The following is a 7,904-nucleotide window of genomic DNA, read 5'->3' on the forward strand; positions in this document are numbered from 1 at the left end:
ACATACATACATGTCCTTTGGCAAATCATATCTCAAAGCTGTCTGAGAGAGGATGTGCCCCCCTCAGTAATGAGAATCTTTGTAAAATGAAGACCTGATTGAAGCCATTTGGTGAACCATTTTGGCACTATTATTGTGTACAATTTTAGTTTGAAAAAGCCGAAAATTTCTGAAATGACTGCGGCCCATGAAGCCTTTCGTGGACAAGATTTCCCTAATAATGTAGGCCGCTATAAAATTATGTTAAACATAAAGTGTGAGGTGTCGAAAGCAGAAGCGAAAACGACCACTTGTTTATTCACTATACGTATAGGGGTTGTCTGAGGGGGATTGATGCCCCCTCTGCTGGAAGTGTGGGACACTATGAGACAATATCAGATGTGTTGCAGCAGCTCACCGTTACCGACGAAACCACATTGAGATTGATTGAGATATCGAATTGCGTTCTGAGTACGAGGAATGGGCTATTCCAGATAAATCCTGCCCACCCCCCATAGAGGAACTCGGATTTCCAGGTTTTTTTTACATGATTATGGACTGGAATTCCAGTTTTTTTCCCTACTGTACACAGGATTTCCAGGTAATTTTAAGTCATTACACAATTTACCAACCGTGGGACGCATAGAGGATATCGGATTTCCAGGTTTTTTTACAAAATTATGGACAGGAATTCCAGTCTTTTCCCCTACTGAACCAGGATTTCCAGCTAATTTCAGTCATTACACAATTTACCAAACGTGGGACCCATAGAGGATATCAGAAATCCAGGTTTTTTTCACATGATTATGGACTGGAATTCCAGTTTTTTCCCCTACTGTACAACATGATTTTCATGTAATATTAAGCGAAATCCAGATGGTTTTTTTTTCAAAGTTACAAAATTGCAGACAGGAATTCCAGTCTTAATACTGTACCAGGATTTCTAGGTACTAGTAATTTAAAGTCATTGTACAACTTACCAACTGTGGAACCCATATTCAACCCATATAGAGGAAATAGTGGGAAATCCAGATTTCCCCTTAACTTTGAATACCAAACATGAGGCCCATAGAGGAGTAGCAAATCCAGCCCCCCCCCCCGGACTTTCCAGCTTTGACGTCATGAAATCTAGATTTTTACACACCTTTTCAGTACTAAATCATCAAGTTTATTATAGAGTTCACTCCGAAATAACTTTTTTTTGTAGGCTAATGTTGTCACCCAAAATATTACGGCATTTTTTTAAATACTTTTAAGAATTCAAACTTTATTACTTTGGTTTGAGCTAAAACTAAAATACCTAAAGCCTCAAATGTTGTTTTTATATTAAATATAAAACTGTATTTGAATGAAATAAATATATTACATAATATATAGGCTACATGATAAATACATGAATCCACAGCAAGTAGAACGATAATTTCGGGCCGATGGTGATTATGCTAATTGCTGCAGTACCTACGCAGGTGCTCCTTTGTTAAAAGGGAATTCCCTGATGGGGGATGGTCAAAGAGCTTTATATAAATTCTTTGGGGACCTATGAATAAAATACGACACATGATAAGAGTAATAATAAAGTCCATACACGTCTTCCAAATGCAAACACCCAGATTTGGAAGATGTAGGAAATGGTTCTTTACTGTTGTTACCAAAAATAAATAGGCCCTACATGTCGCATGGAATGGTGCAATATATTAATAATACCCTGTCTGTGTCATGTGCTCATGTTTTCGAAGAAAAACAACAACAAATAACCATTCGGTCTAAAGTGTACAAAATGTAGGCCTATAGGCCTACTTGACTGACAAATTACGTTGAAACAAATTTGAACAAGTTTGGATGAGACTGAGTTTGTCTTAGAAAATTAATGCGTTAGTGGGGTAGGTCCTATAGGCCTAGACTTCTCCGTAGTCCACTTGCCAATTGTGCACTACTCTGGCTATTACATTTAAGCTTAAAACTCTGATTTAATTAATGAGTGCACAATTGATAGATTTTCACAACTGATCTTTTCAGTCACCGTACGCCCTCTGTTTGTTAGCTTCCCAAGTGGGATAATAAACAGGCAGATTCTAAAATTAGAATTGTTCAGTATTGAAGTGTCATTATAATTATGCCATTATGATATGTTGCATTCAATAATATAAGCTTACGTAGGGCCTATACTTTACTTTTACTGTCACAAATATAATATATAGCCTAAAACTTTCATAACCATTTTATACTAGTATTTTGATGTACTAAATATCAGTATAATTTCGAGTTCAACTGAATGCGTTCATCATGATTAATAACATTTTTATTTATCAAAAATCGAATATGGCATAGTCTACTATAGGCCTAGTATACCCGGACCCCGGCACGATATGACTTGATACCGTAGACCGAGACGGAAAGCCATGAGTGTTTCCACTGAATATTTTCTTGTTTTAAAACTGGATTTACGTTTTCCAAACTAGTTCTCAAGCTTGCTTTTGGGAGAGTACATGTATTGTAATATATCTGAACATGGATGTAATAATTACGTCCATGATCTGAAATAGAAGATGTGAGACTGACTTCTAGTAGGCCTACACATACGAGGGGTGGTCAAAAAGTTCGTAGAACAAGGTACTTGAAAGAGTAGGCCTACTAGCCAAATTCTTTTTATGTCATTCTTAAACGTGGTCATATTGCATACCTAAATGCACCCGTCGCAATTTTTCTTGAAACCTTCTATATCAACAAAACGGAAGTTTTCCGATTGTTCCATGAACCACTCTTCAGTGAAGGCTCACCAGCATTGATCACCAGCAAACCTGGTATTATGAAGGTAGGTCTTAAAATTCTAAAATAGGTTTCACTAACTGGAGGCCGTGCCTGAACCACAATATGGTTGATTTAGTTAGTCGTGAATGGCAGCTTGGCAAACTGAGAATGACACAATCCAAGAACAGTCTCATTCCTACCACCAACCTTCTTCACTTGATGGCTTGCCTCAATTTTGCTATCAAAATTGTATGATATATGCCCATGATTGTACTTTCATTTGGCAAGACTCTCCCTGAATTTCAGAAAACAGCGATGAAGACCTTCCACTATGTGATTGGTTGATGATCTTCTTAGGGGTGGGAGATCCAGGTGCGTCCACTGAATAGACTCATAATTCCAGTGATTTAAGATGTCTTATCACCTTTAATCTCATATAGACGAAACGTGTCTCGGTCCTCATTCTAAGTGTATAGAAGGCGTTGACCTGATTATGTCAACTGGTATCAATTTTGTACATTATTTATTTATTTATTTATTTATTACACTTAAATAAATAAATTATAAAGATACTAGGACTCCATAGAAGACACCCTGTAATACCCAAATATTAATACATTTATGTTGAAAACACTTTCATCAGACTTTCATCTCGTCGTTCTTGTTTGGTTCTTATTCATTATGCTATACTCTACCAGCACGTATATCATTAGTGGTGATGTCGGCAATCTTTTGGACCTCGGATGATCTTCAAGGACACACTCATTCCATCCTTGAACTCTAAGGACCATTTCGTTGCTGTTGAATATCAAGGACTTCATCACCATTTACAGCAACTGTACATGTACATTGTTAAATTTTATGTGAGTTTTCACCACCGTCGGAACAAATTTCCAGGATGACCCTGTGTTCACTTCTGGTAGTAGGCCCTACCTGTGAATTCAAGGAGGTAGGCTTCCTCAGCAGAGTGTCCTGCCCATATACAGTGATGCAAAAATCAAATACTTTTGCAGTAATGTTTTGAAGGAACAAGCTAGTTTTCAAATGAGACCAAATTCATTACCGTGCGACAAAGTAGCATACCTTGTTCTACGAACTTTTTGACCGCCTCTCACATAGTAGGCATACAATGCAACCCACAGGTATTAGGGACTGCTCACAAACATACACACTTGTTAGGGGGGGGGGCTGATGCAAAAAAAATTCATAACATATAAACTAACTTTTCCCAGGAATATTTGTGAGCATTTTTTCAGGGCCCCCCTTAAGAGGGTCAAAAAATTTAGGGCCCCCCTTTTTGCATCAGCCCCCAACAAGTGTTTGTGATTTTTTTTCACAATCAAAAGTTTAAACGTATGAGTTTAATATGCATAATAAAATGAACTGAAAAAAATTGGGAATTTTTTTCTGCAGTCATGGGTGCAGAATCACCAAAATTCATACAAGCTAAAACTTGATCAATAATTTATATAAATATTATTTTGTGCATATGTTCCAGTCTCCATAATATTTTTCACAAGTACCCGTATATAAAATATCCCGCAATTTATCGTAATTCAAATACCAAGAGTGTATAATTCAGCAGCCTTGTCAGCAAAAATCACCAATTTCCCCAAACAGCAAATTCCCGAGCAAATTAATGTGACTGAATTCAGTGAATTGTATAAATATGTGCATTGTGCATAGTAAGCCTGTGTTAATGTTAATTAACTAAAATAATTTAGAACCTATATCAATTAGGCCAAGTAAAATTAAAAAAACATGTTTCACGTCCGGGTTTTTGAAAAAAAGGAGGAAGAGGTTTTTTTTATTTTTTATTTTTTATCGCAAAATCGGTGTGAATACCCATAATTAGAGCTGTTTTAGCGCATTACAATAATGCCTGGAAAAAGGAGGAGGCCTCTTTTTATTTCTTGTTCTGAGAGATAGGCCCCCTCTAATCACAAAACCTTGTAAAAGTGTTTCTTGCATATTAGAAAGGCTATAGAAAGCATCTCTACTTCCTAAACATATTTGCTGAAAAGTTATAACTGAATTTCAAAAAATTGAAGAAACCTCAAAAAGGAAGCGGGAGGGGACGTGAAATTTTTTTAATTTTTTATTTGGCCTTATCATTAGTGACATTATATAAAAAAAATAATGCCCAAAAGTCTTAAACTAGCAGTGTCTGTCTTCAGAGGCTTGTTTATTGACTAATTAAAAAAAACCAGTTGAGTAGTCTTATTTGCATCACTTGAAAGTAAAAATCTCTCATCATTCATCATGTTGATTGCCATTAAAAATAAGTATGAATTTATTCAAAAAATATTACCGGTACTCAACCATTGATAAAATCATACTCTTTTGGGTGGTAAAAAGGGAACGTCCCTTCTAACTGGGTAAAGTTTACTCAACTTGATTGAGTATACACGTTCACTCCGGTATTGTACAAAATTTTACTAAACAGCAGAGCAAAATCTTATCCCTTTTTACTTGGGGTAATTAAATGTTACTCAATTCATGTGATTTTTGGTTTACAATGTGATTTTTGGTTTACAATGTGATTTTTGGTTTACAATGTGATTTTTGGTTCACATTGTGATATTTTGGTTTAAAATATGATTTTTGATCAAAAACCTGATTTTGGTCAATTTAAAAATCAATTGATTTAAATCACGATTTAAATCACGATTTACATCAAATGATTTAAATCAAATGATTTTTTTTTAAATCGCTGATTTAAATCAACTTTTTCAGTTTTTACCATTTTTTATAGTAAATTTAAGTTAAGTTCTTTTATGAATTGACTGTTTTACTTCATTTGTAATGCTTCTACACCTTTTGGATACAATTAGATACCTTTATGATGTCATTTTATCTATTGCTAAAAATCTTTTTCAAGGTACAGAATTCAACATGGTTTTTTCCCATGATTTTACCAAATTTTCCTTTGAAATTTTCACATCTGAAAACGTGATTTGATTTGTTGTAAATACCTGATAGGATTGTGTATATGTCTAGCATTCCACTGGTCTCTTGACTTTATCATGGGGTATAGCAGTTCTTGTAATCAAAAAAATTGATTTAAATTTTTAAAAAATCCGATTAAAATCAAATAAATTGACTTTTTTTTATTTAAAAAAAACTAAAAAAACAAACAAAAAACAACAAAACAACCTCCAACCCTGATATTGTATTCATAGTCCCTCTTTCAAATGTTATCAATTTCAGACAATCCATAGACGAATTCGTCTGACATTTTAGTTTGTAAAAACGTAACATTTTCCAGATACAAAACACAGTCCTGATAGGCGAGGAGCATCATTTAATATGTTTAATATAGTAAATTAATTTTAATATGTACTTCTTGATTTTGGATTTTGGATTTTTAAATGTATATTTAGAGTCCCTCTTTAAAATTTTATATTTATGTGTAATCGTAATCTTGGCATTTTATCGCTATATGAATTTGCTGATACAATTTGTTCAAAATTTGCATTAAAATGATCAGAAAAAAACTATTATTGTCAAAATTTCTGGGGTTTTTTCTGTCATGTTATTTATTAATCTAAAAGTATTTTAGGCTACGAAAAAACCCTCCCTTTTCTACGGGCAGATGGACCTTTCAACTTCAAGTACGGTCGGGTGTTTTTTTGTGCTTTTTTTTTTAGAGGGAAGCTAAAAATCTGAAGAATTTTGACATAGGCCTATTTTCTAAAACTTTCAGCCAAAATATGGTATATTTAAGCAAAATAAACTTTTTTTTTAATTCTCAAAAACACAAATCCTGGGTCGGTTGGGCCCGAAGGGTTTTTTCGTAGCCATTAATACTATTAAGTAATAAATTTATTTTACTTTTTTATTTTGTGACATTTTATAATACCTAACTAAATAATAAAAACTGATGCTAAACTTAAAATTTGTATCCATCATTGAAAATCAATCAATCCCGGAAATCAAGCCTAGTTGTTATTAAAACCCCAAGCAACGATGGGTAGATTTGTTTTTAATAATACACAGAATTAAGAAAGTTTCTCTCATGCAGCTACATGCATCTCAACTAAAATATTCTAAAAGCACCCCAGTAAATAAAACAGATGATAGGTAGCATTTAAAGCCAAGAATTTTCCGCGTTGCGGAAATTCCGCGAAAATCGCGGAATTAGGAGGTAAAGCGGAAAACGCATTTCTAAGAAAAAAACTAAAAAAATAAGCAAAAATGACCTAGAAAAAGGAAACAAAAAACAATTGAAAAGAAATAAATAAAATACTAAATGAAATGGGTCTTCAAAATTCATCAAAATCCGTCATAGATTTACCGTACAACGCTTGTCCTACCTCCCATTGCAACCATGATACCCAATCACCCATCCCAACTTTGCAAATCGCAATGATCGTCACAAGATTCTTGTGAAATTTTATTATGTCCGAAATGTGCTAAAATTACAAAGCGGAGAAAAGCGGAATTTAGCATTTGTAAAGCAGAAAATTCTTGGCTTTAGCATAACTGCATAAAGTGCTATAGACCCTCCCTCGGGTCCGTGGAGAACGACTGGTAATGTAGATTACATAGCATTAAAAATCAACCCAATACACGGACCCTCCCAGTCTGTAGGCAATTCGGCTTTGACTTCCAGCTCCCACAAACTGCTGGAAGTTCACTTTTACGGATTTGGAGTCACGCAATCTTTCTATATACCACGTCCATGTTTTCACTACATTAACGTTTGTGTAAGCGACTAAACAACGATATTGTATCCGACCAATCAACGCAGCTTGGCAGCGCGGGGATATTTGAAAAGGCTTCCCTAGCTAAATAATGTGCAAACATTTGCAAACCGCACGCGATAATGTACGCAATATGGACAATAGGCCTAAGTCCGAGTCGAGTGGTTGCCTTTTATTATTGCGCGTACCATGGGTCTATCAGACGCGTGCCACTTGAGCTCAATACCTCTCAGTTGTTGACAAGTGTCCCATCCGATCTTACGTCACATCCCGCGGCATAGCTTTGTGCTACCATATTTGAATTGAAACTGGGGCGGGGCTTTCGTAATTGACATCGGAATCACCGTGCTTCGTTGAACGAATATTTGGAAGTGAGATCTCTAACAGATTGGACCAGTCTCGGAATCAGCGCTCAATGGACTTTCGCGTTCACTTATAATACGAGTATATTTCTATATTGCTGCATGGTTG

Source organism: Amphiura filiformis, chromosome 2, assembly GCF_039555335.1.
Source record: "Amphiura filiformis chromosome 2, Afil_fr2py, whole genome shotgun sequence".
Classification (NCBI taxonomy): Eukaryota; Metazoa; Echinodermata; class Ophiuroidea; order Amphilepidida; family Amphiuridae; genus Amphiura; species Amphiura filiformis.